Raw genomic sequence first — 17,820 nt, 5'->3', positions numbered from 1 at the left:
AGATTATCTTCAGCTACGGAGATCCGGGGTTTTTTTTGGTTTGGCGGGGTGTTGCTGTCGATTTGTAGAGGATTTCACATCTATTGCAGCACCTATGACCAGATTAACCCAGAGGTGTGCTCCGATCAGGTGGACCGAGAAGTGTGAGGAGAGCTTTCAAAAGCTCAAGACTGCTTTGACTACTGCCCCATTGTTGGTATTGCCTACAGGTTCAGGGTCTTATACTGTGTAGTATGATGCGTCGCTTATTGGTCTCGGTGTGGTATTAATGCAGGACAGTAGGGTGATTGGCTACACGTCTAGACAACTGAAGATGCATGAGACAAACTAGTCACGCCCCAAACCTAAAGAGGCGTGGTTGGCACTCGGTGCCATACTCAGCCCGAGCGTACCACTCTATAATTGTGAACCCTGGAGGGTTAACTCTCAACTTAGGCCGATGAGGCCATATTCTGAATCTTAATCGATTGGCAGGCCCCTATTGGGCAACCTCAGATCAGATGGTAAGTTATATACAGAGCCTACTATGGCCGAGCGCCTATGAGCGAGCCCATCATGACCGAGATACAGAGCCTAGTATGGTCGAGCGCCTATGAACGATCCTAGTACGGCGGACCAGTTACACATTCCGAGCCTTATAGGGTCGAAAATTTACTTTACTTACTATATTGAGAGAGTTGAGTCAGTATCAGCAGGTAAGCATATCTTCAGATTATCTTTAACTCCCAGTTACTTTCAATTATTGTATTATCAGTACAGTTTTAGCTTTCAATTATTCTGTTGCCTTACATACTCGGTACATTATTTCGTACTGACATCCCTTTATTCGGGAACGCTGCATTTCATGCTTGCAGGTCCTGATTGACAGTTGAACAGACCCTCTCAGCAGATAACATCATAATGTGATTCACATTATGTGGGTATTTTCATCCTGTATAATTCATGAAATCCCTTTTTTCTTTCTTCAGATAATTACTTAATCGAAGGCCAAACGTCATCATTTATCTTTCACAATTACACCCTCATTCTACTACCAGGGCAGCATTCCATATCTTCTAAATGTTATTAGCCTTAGACTCCCTTGAGTTCATTCAGGCTATACAGAACTTTCTACAACTTAGACAAACCATCAGCTCTCTTGTTTTCATGGGCTTAATCCCGAGGACTTATCCATTTTCGTCACCTTCTTACTTGACTTTTCTTATCCTTACTCCTATTTTTCTAAAAACCTTGTCGCTCTACCATACTTAGCTTGCGACCTATACATATCCATTTATACTACTCGCAACCTCCCTTCAACTTACTTGCACCACAAATTTCCTTATGTTATTCTGGAACATCAAGCGAGACATCACATCATTTCTAAATCTTCTTTACTCTCTTAACTAGACCTCTCGATACTTAGAAACCATAGGTTGGAAGATATGCCACTGACGATGCCGCTATCATTCCTGGATATTGAATCCCCGCGCTTTTAGCCCTCTATCCGAAGTATGGACTATTCATAACCTTCTGTATTTGAGTATCTCATACATTATTTACCTTTACCTTACTTACCTTAAAATCTCTCATCATATCTTCTATCTCTTTCACGATATCCCTTCCACACAGGTATATTTCACATCCACAACTTAAAGCTTTATTATAATGTTTGCATCTCTGGTGCACACACAATCTGGTGGGAGCTTCATGCTAACTTCTTATAAGTCTGGTACTCTTCTAACTTGCTTTATCGTAGATCCATTGTAGAATATGGTTGTTGTACTATCTCTCTTGTACCTCTGATATTAAGAGTGATTCTTCAATGTTCTCAGTCACGATTTCTATAATTTTCTGGGTCTAATAATCAGACTCTTGATTTACTTAGTTGATGTAATTATCTAGTATCCTCTTCCCTCTGATCAACCTTTATGTAAGCTTAAGCTATCTTCCGATCTACGGCTCATGGTATTACTTTAGCCTTTCATGGACACTATGGAGTATCTGTGATACCATCATCTAATAATTCAATTCTTTGTCTATGACCTGGACTCAATTATTTTTTTCAACTTACACCGGAGTCTTCTACGGTTGTATGAATGTCAACATCTATGCTGCATGGATATTACTCAGAAATCTTAAGTGCGTTCATAACGTAACTAGCTCTGGATCATTGATCGAATAATTCCTTTTGTTCCTTCCGAGCTTCCTTTAAACGTAAGCTATTACTTTTCCTGGTCTTTCTGCCCCCTTGTTGCGTGCATACTTAGCTTACCTTAGTTCCCACACATATTGAAATTCCATACAACTCATATGATCTTGAATATCACTTTTGATTTTACTTCCCGTTCATTAGCCACGATAGGTGCTACTTTCTTATGGAGTGCATCCAATGTTATTGTGAGACTGCTATTACAATACCATTTCTTCTTCAAGTTACCATGCTTAGTTTGAAGGCTCCTTCCTTATTTCCTCAATTAGTCTTTCGTTGTCGTAGTTAGGGAGGACCCTTCTAACTCTTGTAAAGCTGCGAGCTTATTACATGGTATACTCGAAGAAATATTTTTTTATGTCCTTCCTCACCTATAATTATCCGTAGTTACTTACCTCCAAACTCATGTGCTCGTATGGTTTCTTCTGAACTGAAGTTTTGACTATCTTCCAAGTGGAACTCTCTTTTATCTTCATAACACTCATATGGTACCTTTAACTACTCCGACTCCCATCTGAATATTTCTCAAGTATTACAATGTCATAACTGCGGGGCTGAATTCACTATATTGGGTTTTACTATATTTATCATGCACAACCTGCTGATTTGTCTGTATCCTCTTGACTAGTCATAACTAGGCTCTTCCTGAATCAACTACTAACTACTCCTTAGCCTATTCTCATATAAATACTCGGCATAATCTTTCTTGGGTTATTTCCTTTGTCTTAACTTACATCTTGCGCTGGCTCTTTATTTATCAATAATATCCCGGGCCGGAACCCTTACTTCCTCTCCTTGATGTCGTGCTTGCATAATATTCTGGAATCGTAGCATATCGGTAGGATTTGGATAAGTGCAATCTCATTCCTTTCTTATTCTTATCGCATTCTTATTTTATTATTCCGTAGAACCACTTATTTCTGACTTAACTCCACATCACTCCATATTCCCCTCTTTTAGGGGAGTACTAAGATTTAGCGCTACGATGATCTACCTATAAATGTTTTACCTCTTGATCTTTGCGTCTTTTCACATCATCTATGACCCTTACTCGCCTTGCGGTAATCCTTCTTTATCGATGATAATAAATTTCCTTACTCGCAAGGGTGACACTTAGTATAACTGACACTACAATCCCTTAAGCTAAACTTTGCTCACATTGCTTGCTTTAGGGAATCGTCTTCCTGAATGACCATTCTCTGAATTTCTCATGAATCTTCTTCTGTTGTCCCTTCTATTATCGTCGAAATGCAATATGAAATTCTCATGATGCCAACCATTATCAAATCACTCAGTCCCTAATTCATGTTTAGTTTATCTGTTCACCAGTCTATACTGATTTCTACTACTCTGGGGTCTAACTTTTCCTTCTGGTAATCGCGTTAGAATTGTGAACTTATTTCTCGAAATGAGGATATGACTGTATGGCCTATACTCTTTTGTTGTCTTAAGGCTAGTCACCTCTCATCTCTTCCTTCACTTGACTATAGATTCTATAATACTGTATTTTTTTTATTTACCAATGTCATCCATGTATCACATCTTACTCATAATACTTCATTAACTCTGTTGCACCCAACAGTATTACATTATGGTGATGTTACGCTTCGTAGTATTAAGTTACGACGATGTTGTATCCTGTAGTATTGTGCGTTGAAAGGTATATCGACATCAGTCCAAGGAAAAGATTATTTAAAGATTATAAGGATTGTAAGTGATGAATAAATTCGTGAAGGTGAGAAGGGAAGCAAGTCGAAGAAAATGAATTTTCGTCCAAGTTTGGCATTTTGGGGTAAATATGGCCCGAGCTAAATACGCAATATTTATAGACTAGTACCATGCAAGGTACCATATGACCACGGTAGTATAACATATAAAGTATATATGAAGTATTTTAGTAATAAATAGAATTTTAAATAATTTGTGGTAAATTTTAAATTATGCAGGTAATGGATTAATTACCAGGTAACGAAACATTACCCGATTAACTAATAAGTGGATAAAAATTAATAAAATTAACCCCCAAAATCGTGGCACAAGGCCACTACTCAAAAAAGGTGAGTTACTAATCCTAAGTCTAGGTGTCTACCTAATAACCTAACGTGACTTAAAGTCTTAGCAATACAAGTCTTATCCAATTTAGACCATCTGCCCTTAAAGCTTCAATTCATTTTCTTAGTCTAATATGAATTGAGCCCTTAAAGCTTCTGAAAGTAGGATCTTGAAAATAGAAGCTTTAACTAAGCTTAAAAAAAATGTTGAAGTCAAGTTTTAGTTTAAAACCATTATTTAGTTCAAAAACGTTGGAGGCAGAACAAATTAATCCGAGATTTCAAGATTTCAAGCAGAATTTCGTTCATATTTCGCAGAAGCAAGTTCGTTCAAATAATTCAAGGAATATGTATGTTAAGGTCCTCCCTTCTTTCTTTTGGCATAGTCCAAATTATACTGAAGAAACGAGCAAATACACAGTTTCTATAAATTACTCTATTCATAGAAGTAGTAGGGGTGTCTATATTCTTGATTCCCCATGAGAATTATTATTATGTTCTGTTCATGGGTCTCAGAATAATACGCAGTTGGAAAAATTTATCAGGAAGGAATATTGAGATTATTATGTATTTTTCATGCATTTCATACATGTGCATTAACCCATGACCATATGGCGTTATATATGCGTATATATGTAAATATATGTATATGGGATATGGGAAAAAGTTACAGCATTATATATGCACCACCACCTGATCAGCTGGTATATGATGATGATGTTGCCCACAGTGGTTGAAATATGATTCAAACGACGTTATATAAGCGTATATATGTATGTATATATATGTATATGAGATATAGGAAAGGTTATGGCGTTATATACGCACCACCACCTGATCAGCTGGTATACGATGATGGTTTTGCCCACAGTGGCCAATATGATATGATGGGATGCCCTCAGAGGCTGATGATGTTATGAAACATGTACCTATGCACGACATGACATTCATACGCATATGCATGACGCTAAAAGTAATTTATGATTTACAAAGTTATTCAGACTTACAAGTTGAGTCATGTACTCTATATTTCTTCCATGTCTCTTATGTACTTATTTATGTGTCTTACATACTCGGTACATTATTCGTACTGACGTGACTTTTGCCTAGGGACATTGCATTTCATGCCCGCAGGTCTAGATAGACAGGTTGAGAGCCCTCCAAGTAGGCTATCAGCTCAGCGGAAGATGTTGGTGCGCTCCATTTGCTTCGGAGTTGCGTGCTTGGTTAGTATGATTTAGACGTATATTGTTTGGTATGGCGGGACTCTATCCCGACCTTTATGACATTTATGTACTCTTAGAGGCTTGTAGACATATGTCGTGTATGTGAAAGATTGTGTGTCCTTGTCGGCCTATCTTTTGTATTTATAAAAGATCATGTTGGCCTATTAGGCGCGTATGTCATATGTGTATGATGATGTAATAAGAAGGATACATTACGTTGGTACTCCGTTGAGTAAGGTACCGGGTGCTTGTCGCAGCCAACGGGTCGTGACAAAAGTGGTATTGGAGCAGTTCTGTCCTAGGGAATCTACAAGCCGTGTCAAGTAGAGTCTTGTTTATGGGTGTGTCGTGCACCACACTTATAAGTAGGAGGCTACAGGGCATTCAGGATTGTCACTCTTTCTTCTTACTCTAGATCGTGTGGTAGAGCTCACTTATAAGAATCCAAGTTCCGAAATTCTATTTTATTCGTAATAAAACGATGCCTATATCCGGAAAGAAGGTTGGAAAGAGAGATAATTGTGGAAAAGCTGAGTCAGAGGAATTGGATTTTTATGATGCCTACGATGAGTAAATATGAGGTCTTTAGTAGATCATGGGTGTACTGAAAGGTATAAGCTTTCTGATAAGAAGCCTTAAGGCTAGAATGCCTATCCATCTTTAAGGTGAACAACAATGAGAGATTAAGAAGATAAGTACAAGTTTCAGCAAGTAAAAGGAGCAAGGTGAAAAAGGGTACGAGGTACCCAGTTACTGAAAGTTAACAACATTTATAATTGAGGCAAAGGAACATAAGCTTTTTGAATTATATTCAATAGTAATAGAGGTATATACAATTGGTCGCACTCTTTCCAGATATGCCCTATGGGGGTTAACAAAAGTAGTAAAAGAAGATATGATAGATGAATTGATTGAGTCAGTTGATATTTCTGAAGGATATTGCAAATGTGCTAATAGATCTCTTTATGAGACACCTAGGTGGTCCACTCTAAAATAATGCAGCCAGATATGTGTACTTCAAAGACATGCACTATAAGCCTTGAAGGGATACATATTACCTTAGTGTGGCTCGTATCCCTAGTAAAGCAAGAATGTTAAGCAACTTGAAGAGCCACTGGATGGAACAAAGGAAAGCTAAAAGCAAAAAAATGTTTTGTTCAAGTTTTCAGAATAAAGTGATAGGCATAAATGTTAGCGAGAAATAAGAAAAAAGTTAATGAAGCATTATGAGTAAGATGTGGTACATGGATGACAAAAGGTAGCAACAGTTACAAAATTGGACGAATTCCGACCACAAATCGTGGTGTGTGAAAGAGGCCTAAAGGGGGGAATGCCCTAGTATTTGGACTCATTCACAGAACAATCACCTAGATGGCAAGGGAAGTTCTAAAGTATTCGGAAGATACAAGTTATGAAAATGATAAGTGCATCAGTCAACATTCGAGGACGAATGTTCCAAAGGGGGGAATAATATTGCACCCAGCAGTATTTCATTATGGTGATGTTATGCTTCGCAGTATTAAATTACGACGATGTTGCACCCTATAGTATTGCACGTTGAAAGGTATATTGACATCAGTCCAAGGAAAAGATTATTTAGAGATTATAAGGATTGTAAGTGATGAATAAATTCGTGAAGATAAGAAGGGAAGTAAGTTGAAGAAAATGAATTTTCGTCCAAGTTTGGCATTTTGGGGTAAAATATGGCCAGAGCTAAATACGCAGTATTTATGGACTAGTACCATGCAAGGTACCATATGTCCACGGTAGTATAATATATAAAGTATATATGAAGTATTTTAGTAATAAATAGAATTTTAAATAATTGTGGTAAATTTTAAATTATGCGGGTAATGGATCAATTATCGAGTAACGAAATATTACCCGATTAACTAATAAGTGGACAAAAATTAATAAAATTAACCCCCAAAAACGCGGCACAAGGCCACTCTACTCAAGAAAGGTGAGTCACTAATCCTAAGTCTAGGTGTCTACCTAATAACCTAACGTGCCTTAAAGTCTTAGCAAGACTTGTAAAAGTCTTATCCAATTTTGACTATCTGCCCTTAAGCTTCAATTCATTTTCTTGGTCTAATATGAATTGAGCCCTTAAAGCTTCTGAAAGTAGGAGCTTGAAAATAGAAGCTTTAACCAAGCTTAAAAAAAAAACGTTGAAGTCAAGTTTTAGTTTAAAACCATTATTTAATTCAAAAACTATGGAGGCAGAACAAATTTATCAGAGATTTCAAGATTTCAAGCAAAATTTCGTTCATATTTCGCATAAGCAAATTCGTTCAAATAATTTCAGGAACAGGTATGTTAAGGTCCTCCCTTCTTTCTTTTGGCGTGATCCAAATTATACTGAAGAAACGAGCAAATACACAGTTTCTATAAATTACTCTATTCATAGAAATAGTAGGGGTATCTATATTCTTGATTCCCCATGAGAATTATTATTATCTTCTATTGATGGGTCTTAGAATAATACGCAGTTGGAAAAATTTATCAGGAAGGAATACTGAGATTATTATGTATTTTTCATGCATTTCATACATGTGCATTGACCCATGACCAGATGGCGTTATATACGCGTATATAAGTAAATATATGTATACGGGATATGGGAAAGGGTTACAGCGTTATATACGCACCACCACCTGATCAACTGGTATATGATGATGATGTTGCCCACAGTGGCTGAAATATGATTCAAACGGCGTTATATAAGCGTATATATGTATGTATATATATGTATATGGGATATGGGAAAGGTTATGGCGTTATATACGCACCACCTCCTGATCAGCTGGTATACGATGATCTTTTTGCCCACAGTGGCCAATATGATATGATGGGATGCCCTCAAAGGCTGATGATGTTATGAAACATGTACCTATGCATGACATGACATTTATATGCATATGCATGACACTAAAAGTAATTTATGATTTACAAAGTTATTCAAACTTACAAATTGAGTTATGTACTATATATTTCTTCCATGTCTCTTATATTCTTATTTATGTGACTTACATACTCGGTACATTATTCGTACTGAAGTCCCTTTTTCCTAGGGACGCTGCGTTTCATGACCGCAGGTCCAGATAGACAGGTCGAGATCCCTCCAAGTAGGCTATCAGCTTAGCGGAAGCTATTGGTGCGCTCCATTTGCTTCGGAGTTGCGTGTTTGGTTAGCATGATTTAGACGTGTATTGTTTGGTATGGCGGGACTCTGTCCCGACCTTTATGACATTTATTTACTCTTCGAGGATTGTAGACATATGTCGTGTACATGAAAGATTGTGTGGCCTTGTCGGCCTACGTTTTGTATTTATAAAAGATCATGTTGGCCTATTAGGCCCGTATGTCATGTGTATATGATGATGTAATAAGAAAGATACGTTACGTTGGTACTCGGTTGAGTAAGGTACTAGGTGCCTATTGCGGCCCAACGGTTTGGGTCGTGACAAAAGTGGTATCAAAGTAGTTCTATCCTAGGAAGTCTACAAGCCGTGTCTAGTAGAGTCTTGTTTATGGGTATCGCGCACCACACTTATAAGCAGGAGGCTATAGGGCATTCAGGATTCTCACTCTTTCTTCTTACTCTAGATCGTGTGGTAGAGCTCACTTATAAGAATCCAAGTTCCGAAATTCTATTTTATTCCTAATAAAATGATGCCTACATCCGAAAAGAAGGTTGGAAAGAGAGATAGTTGTGGAAGAGCTGAGTCAGAGAAATTGGATTTTTGTATGATGCCTAGGATGAGTAAATATGAGGTCTTTAGCAGATCATGGGTGTACTGAAAGGTGTAAACTTCATGATAAGAAGCCTTAAGGCTAGAATGCCTATCCATCTTTATGGTGAAGAACAATGAGAGATTAAGAAGATAAGTACAAGTTTCAGCAAGTAAAAGGAGCAAGGTGAAAAAGGGTACGAGGTATCCAGTTAATGAAGGTTAACAACATTTATAATTGAGGCAGAGGAACATAAGCTTTTTGATTTATATTCAATAGTAACAGAGGTATATATAATTGGTCGCACTCCTTCCAGATATTCCCTATGGGGGTTAACAAAAGTAGTATAAGAAGATATGATGGATGAATTGATTGCGTCAGTTGACATTTCCGAAGGATATTGCAAATGTGCTAATAGATCTCTTTATGAGACGCCTAAATGGTGCACTCTAAAATAGTGCAGCCAGATATGTGTACTACAAAGACATGCACTATAAGCCTTGAAGGGATACATATTACCTTAGTGTGGCTCGTGTCCCTAGTAAAGCGAGAATGTTAAGCAACTTGAAGAGCCACTGGATGAAGCAAAGGAAAGCTAAAAGCAAAAGAATGTCTTGTTCGAGTTTTCAGAATAAAGTGATAGGCATAAATGTTAGCGAGAAATAAGAAAAGAGTTAATGAAGCATTATGAGTAAGATGTGGTACATGGATAACAAAAGGTAGAAACAGTTACAAAATCGGACAAATTCCAACCACAGGTCGTGGTGTGTGAAAGAGGCCTAAAGGGGGGAATGCCCTAACATTTGGACTCATTCACAGAACAATCGCCTAGATGGCAAGGAAAGTTCTAAAGTATTCGAAAGATATAAGTGATGAAAATAATAAGTGCATCAGTCAACATTCGAGGACGAATGTTCTAAATGGGGGAATAATGTTGCACCCAGCAGTATTACATTACGGTGATGTTACACTTTGCAGTATTAAGTTACGACGATGTTGCACCCTGTAGTATTGTGCATTGAAAGGTATATCGACATCAGTCCGAGGAAAAGATTATTTAGAGATTATAAGGAGTTTAAGTGATGAATAAATTCGTGAAGGTAAGAAGGGAAGCAATTCGAAAATAATGAATTTTCGTCCAAGTTTGGCATTTTGGGGTAAAATATGGCCCGAGCTAAATACGCAGTATTTATGGACTAGTATCATGCAAGGTACCATATAACCACGGTAATATAACATATAATGTATATATGAAGTATTTTAGTAATAAATAGAATTTTAAATAGTTTGTGGTAAATTTTAAATTATGCGGGTAATGAATTAATTATCGGGTAATGAAATATTACCCGATTAACTAATAAGTGGATAAAAATTAATAAAATTAACCCCCAAAAACGTGGCACAAGGCCACTACTCAAGAAAGGTGAGTCACTAATCCTAAGTCTAGATGTCTATCTAATAACCTAACTTGACTTAAAGTCTTAGCAAGACTTGTAAAAGTCTTATCCAATTTAGACCATCTGCCCTTAAAGCTTCAATTCATTTTCTTGGCCTAATATGAATTGAGCCCTTAAAGCTTCTGAAAGTAGGATCTTGAAAATAGAAGCTTTAACTAAGCTTCAAAAAAAACGTTGAAGTCAAGTTTTAGTTTAAAACCATTATTTAGTTCAAAAACATTGGAGGCAGAACAAATTCATCCGAGATTTCAAGATTTCAAGCAGAATTTTGTTCATATTTCGCAGAAGCAGATTCATTCAAATAATTTTAGGAATAGGTGTGTTAAGGTTCTCTATTCTATCTTTTGGCATGATCCAAATTATTCTGAATAAATGAGCAAATACACGATTTCTATAAATTACTCTATTCATAGAAATAGTAGGGGTGTCTATATTCTTGATTCCCTATGAGAATTATTATTATCTTCTATTGATGGGTCTTAGAATAATACGCAGTTGGAAAAATTTATCAGGAAGGAATATTAAGATTATTACGTATTTTTCATGCATTTCATACATGTGCATTGACCTATGATCAGATGATGTTATATACGTGTATATATGTAAATATATGTATACGGGACATGGGAAAAGGTTACGGCGTTATATATGCACCACCACCTGATCAGCTGGTATATGATGATGTTGCCCACAGTGGCTGAAATATGATTCAAACGACATTATATATGCGTATGTATGTATGTATATATATATATGTATATAGGATATGAGAAAGGTTATGGCGTTATATACGCACCACCACCTGATCAGCTGGTATACGATGATGGTTTTGCCCACAGTGGCCAATATGATATGATGGGATGCCCTCAGAGGCTGATGATGTTATGAAACATGTATGTCACGTGTATATGATGATATAATAAGAAAGATTGGTACTCGGTTGAGTAAGGAACCAGGTGCTTGTCACGACCTAACGGTTTGGGTCGTGACAAACTCTCTTCTTATTTCCCTGCTAGCATTTATGTCTATCACTTTATTCTGAAAACTTCAACAAGACGTTCTCTTGATTTTAGCTCCCATTACTCCATCCACTGGCTCTTCAGGTTGCCTATCTTTATATAAAAAAAAATTGAATACTCTAGTATTCATATTTAGCAGTATTGTTCTAGAGTGCACCATCTGGGGGACTCACAAGAAGATCTACTAGCACATTTACAATGTCCTTTGGAAAGGTCAACTAACGCAAACAAACCATCCACCATTTTGGGTTACTCTAACCCCAGCTGGATCCTGATATCCGTCCTTCTCTTATACTAATTTTGTTAGCCCCCATAGGGAATAAATGAGATGGGTGTAGCCAATTGTACATACTTATGTTATTGTTGAAGATAACTCAAAATGCTTATATCTCTTTTCCTAAATTGTAGATAATGATCATTTTCACTAACTGGGTACCTCGTTCCCTTCTTCACCTTGCTTCTTTTACTTGTTAAAACTTGTACTTCCTGATTGTCTCATGTTTTTTCACCATATAAGTGGATAGATATTCTTGCCTTAAGGCTCCTTATCAAGAAGCTTACACGTATTAGTACACACATGATCTGCTGAAGACTTTACATTTACTCATCATAAGCATGATGAAAAATCGAGTTCCTCTGACTCAACTCTCCATTGCCACATTCAATCTCTTACTAACTGTCTTTCTGGATGTAGGTATCATTGTATTATGAATAAGATAGGGTTTAGGAAATTGAGTTCTTACAACTGAGCTCTACCACACGATCTAGATTAAGAAGAAAGAGTGACAATCCTAAATGCTCTGTAGCCTCCTACTTATAAGTGTGGTGTACAACACACCCATAAACAAGACTCTACTAGACATGGCTTATAGACTCCCTAGGACAGAACTGCTCTAATACCTCTTTTGTCATGCCCCAATCCTGAAGAGGCGTGGCCGGCATCCGGTGCCATACTCGGCCTGAGCGTACCACTCCGTAACTGTGAACCCTGGAGGGGTAACCCTCAACTTAGGCCGATGAGGCCATATTTTGAATTATCTATAAATAACGTCTCTCTCATTTGAGGGATAAACGTACCCAAAATATGATGTGTGTGTGTGTGTGTATATATATATATATATATATATATATATATATATATATATATAATTGTGTAGGCCGACGAAGCCTCCATGAACATCTACTGCTATACAAAATATACAGGACTTGTCTACAAACTTATAGAGATAACTAAACTGTACCATGGTTGGGACAGGGCCTCGACCTACCCATCAAACCTATATATATATATAATTGACTCCAAGGTCTAGACCTGGTAACTCTGAGGAAGTGGAGCTTACCAACCAAGCTGATGTTTGACTCTGTCTACTAGGAGGGTCTGTTCAACTGTCATGTAGGACCTGCAGGCATGAAATGCAGCGTTCCCGAATAAAGGGACGTCGATACGAAATAATGTACCAAGTATCTAAGGCAACAAAATAACTGAAAGCTAAAATAGAACTGATAATATAATAACTAAAAATAACTAGGAGTCAAAGATAATTTGAAGATATGCTCACCTGCTGATACTGACTCAACTCTCTCAATATAGTAAGTAAAATAAATGTCCGACGCTATAAGGCTCGGAACGTGTAACTGATCCGCCATAGTAGGCTCGCTCATAGGCACTCGGCCATACTAGGCTCTTTATCTCGGCCATGCTGGGCTCGCTCATAGGCACTTTGCCACAGTAGGCTCGGTATATAACTTACCATCTGATCAGAGGTTATCCTATAGGGGCTGGCCCATCGATTATAACTCGATAGTGGTGAAAATACTGTAATACTATATATATATATATAGACTCTCTGCTTTCTTGGATGATATAAGACCAAACTAAACTGAATATGAAGTCCCAATAAGGGAGAATGTTGTAACTTATGAGACTAGGAAAATGTACATAAATTGACTTCTCTTTATGTCTCGTTATCAAGCACATGTAGTTATTGGATCATGCCAAAATGATCAGTTTAGTTTGGATCAAGCACATGTAGTTATTGGATCATAAGTTACAACATTCTCCCTTATTGGGACTTCATATTCAGTTTAGTTTGGTCTTATATCATCCAAGAAAGCAGAGAGTCTATATATATATATATAGTATTACAGTATTTTCACCACTATCGAGTTATAATCGATGGGCCAGCCCCTATAGGATAACCTCTGATCAGATGGTAAGTTATATACCGAGCCTACTGTGGCAAAGTGCCTATGAGCGAGCCCAGCATGGCCGAGATAAAGAGCCTAGTATGGCCGAGTGCCTATGAGCGAGCCTACTATGGCGGATCAGTTACACGTTCCGAGCCTTATAGCGTCGGACATTTATTTTACTTACTATATTGAGAGAGTTGAGTCAGTATCAGCAGGTGAGCATATCTTCAAATTATCTTTGACTCCTAGTTATTTTTAGTTATTATATTATCAGTTCTATTTTAGCTTTCAGTTATTTTGTTGCCTTAGATACTTGGTACATTATTTCGTATCGACGTCCCTTTATTCGGGAACGCTGCATTTCATGCCTGCAGGTCCTACATGACAGTTGAACAGACCCTCCTAGTAGACAGAGTCAAACATCAGCTTGGTTGGTAAGCTCCACTTCCTCAGAGTTACCAGGTCTAGACCTTGGAGTCAATTATATATATATATAGGTTTGATGGGTAGGTCGAGGCCCTGTCCCAACCATGGTACAGTTTAGTTATCTCTATAAGTTTGTAGACAAGTCCTGTATATTTTGTATAGCAGTAGATGTTCATGGAGGCTTCGTCGGCCATATATATATATATATATATATATATATATATATATATATATATATATATATATATATATATATATATATACACACACACACACATCATATTTTGGGTACGTTTATCCCTCAAATGAGAGAGACGTTATTTATAGATAATTCAAAATATGGCCTCATCGGCCTAAGTTGAGGGTTACCCCTCCAGGGTTCACAGTTACGGAGTGGTACGCTCAGGCCGAGTATGGCACCGGATGCCGGCCACGCCTCTTCAGGATTGGGGCATGACAAAAGAGGTATTAGAGCAGTTCTGTCCTAGGGAGTCTATAAGCCATGTCTAGTAGAGTCTTGTTTATGGGTGTGTTGTACACCACACTTATAAGTAGGAGGCTACAGAGCATTTAGGATTGTCACTCTTTCTTCTTAATCTAGATCGTGTGGTAGAGCTCAGTTGTAAGAACTCAATTTCCTAAACCCTATCTTATTCATAATACAATGATACCTACATCCAGAAAGACAGTTAGTAAGAGATTGAATGTGGCAATGGAGAGTTGAGTCAGAGGAACTCGATTTTTCATCATGCTTATGATGAGTAAATGTAAAGTCTTCAGCAGATCATGTGTGTACTAATACGTGTAAGCTTCTTGATAAGGAGCCTTAAGGCAAGAATATCTATCCACTTATATGGTGAAAAAACATGAGACAATCAGGAAGTACAAGTTTTAACAAGTAAAAGAAGCAAGGTGAAGAAGGGAACGAGGTACCCAGTTAGTGAAAATGATCATTATCTACAATTTAGGAAAAGAGATATAAGCATTTTGAGTTATCTTCAACAATAACATAAGTATGTACAATTGGCTACACCCATCTCATTTATTCCCTATGGGGGCTAACAAAATTAGTATAAGAGAAGGACGGATATCAGGATCCAGCTGGGGTTAGAGTAACCCAAAATGGTGGATGGTTTGTTTGCGTTAGTTGACCTTTCCAAAGGACATTGTAAATGTGCTAGTAGATCTTCTTGTGAGTCCCCCAGATGGTGCACTCTAGAACAATACTGCTAAATATGAATACTAGAGTATTCAATTTTTTTTTATATAAAGATAGGCAACCTGAAGAGCCAGTGGATGGAGTAATGGGAGCTAAAATCAAGAGAACGTCTTGTTGAAGTTTTCAGAATAAACCTTAACACATGTAGTTATTGGATCATGCCAAAATGAAAGAAAGGTTTAGCCTTAACATACCTGAGTCGATTCTCTTGACAATCCCTCTAACACACGTCGTTTGCGAAGAACACATAATGGTGGATTGAAGTAGGGAAAAATTCGTATGATATTCTTGAAAAAGATTGCACCGTACTCCCTTAGAATCATAAATCTCACGCTTAAAAGTTTTAAGTGAATTGATTAAGCTCCATCATCACTATGCAAATATTAGTATCATACTTTAGTAAGATTAGAAGATCTCTCAAAGTTATGAGCTCCATCCATTAACTTATGTCTAGATTCAAGCATCATATTTTATTTTTTAGAAGTCTTTTACTAAGTAGGTGTGGGCCACACTTCTTTGTAATGACTAAGCCACTAAATTCATAAATTTTGCCACCTTGAAGAATGATTGAAGAGTCATATTTTGTGACTTTGTGAGCTGCCACGTAGGGCTATCAAGCCTTATCCAATATTTCGCCCATTTCCATAATTAACTTATTAATGCCTTGCCAAATCAATAATTAACCAATTACCCACATAATTAAGAATTATCTCAAATTAGTTAAAATACTAATCAATTTTAATATATTTTATACATCTTGCTATCATGGTCATATGGTACCTTGTATGGCATTAGTCCATAAATATGGGGTATTATAGCTTGGGCTGTATTTTATCCCAAATTTCTAAACTTTGATGAGACTCATTTTCTTCGATTCACTTACCCTTTCACCTTCATGAATTTACTTATCACTTATTTGAAATAACGTAATACTTATAATCTCAAAATAATCTCATTCCCGAACTTACGTCGATTAACTTACAACGAAACTTTAACGTACAAAAATATAGGATATAACATTTTATTTCCAAGCTTTCATCAATTTATTTATGGCGTACTTTCACGTATGAAAATATGGGGTGTAACATATCATGTCCACGATATTGAGTTAGCAGCTATTATTCATGCCTTGAAGAGTTGATGGTACTATTTGTACGGTGTCCTTTGTGAGATCTATACTGATCACCGGAATCTACAGCATCTGTTCAAACAAAAGGATCTTAACTTGCGTCAGTGGAGGTGATTAGAGTTGATTAAGGACTATGATACCAACATTCTATATCATCCCAGGAAGGCCAATGTGGTGGCCGATGCCTTGAGTCGCAAGGCAGAGAGCTTAGGAAGCTTAGCATATCTACCGGCGGCGGAGAGGTCATTAGCATTGGATGTTCAAACCTTGGCCAACCAGTTTGTTAGATTGGATGTTTCTGAGCCGGGTTGAGTTTTGACTTGTGTGGTTTCTCGGTATTCTATTCATGATCCTATTAGAGAGCGTTAGTATGATGAGCCCTATCTATTTGTCTTTAAGGACACAGTTGGGCACGACGATGCCAAGGAGGTCACTATTGGAGATGAGGTGTATTACGGATGCAGGCCAAGCTATGTGTGCCCAATGTAGATGCTTTGTGTGAGTTGATTCTCCATGAGGCTCACAGTTTGCGGTACTCCATTCATCCAGGTGTCGCGAAGATGTATCAAGACTTGAGGCAATATTATTTGTGGAGGAGAATTAAGAAGGACATAGTGGAGTATGTAGCTCAGAGCCTAAACTGTCAGCGGCTAAAGTATGAGCATAGATGGCCATGTGGATTGCTTCAGAAGCTAGAGCTTCTAGAGTGGAAATGGGAGCGAATTACTATGGATTTGACTTGTTGGGCTCCCACGGACTCAGAGAAAGTTTGATGCAGTTTGGGTCATTGTGGATAGGTTGACCAAGTTGGCTGATTTCATTCCAGTGGTGACTACGTATTCTTTTGAGCATCTGGCTTGAGTTTATATTTGCGAGATCATCAGGTTTCATGGCGTGCTGGTATCCATGATCTCTAATCGGGGTACACAGTTTATATCGCAGTTCTGGAGAGTTGTACAACATGAGTTGGGTACACGGGTTGAGTTGAGCAAAACATTTCATCCTCAGACAGACGGACAGTCCAAGCGCACTATTCAGATATTGGAGGATATGCTTTGTGCATGTGTGATGGAGTTTGGGGGTTCTTGGGATCAGTTTTTGTTGCTCTCGGAGTTTGCCTACAACAATAGCTACCAGTCGAGCATTCAGATGACCCCATATCAAGCCTTATATGGTA

This window comes from Nicotiana tabacum, chromosome 16, assembly GCF_000715075.1.
Source record: "Nicotiana tabacum cultivar K326 chromosome 16, ASM71507v2, whole genome shotgun sequence".
NCBI lineage: Eukaryota > Viridiplantae > Streptophyta > Magnoliopsida > Solanales > Solanaceae > Nicotiana > Nicotiana tabacum.
Note: the sequence above shows the minus strand (reverse complement) of the source record.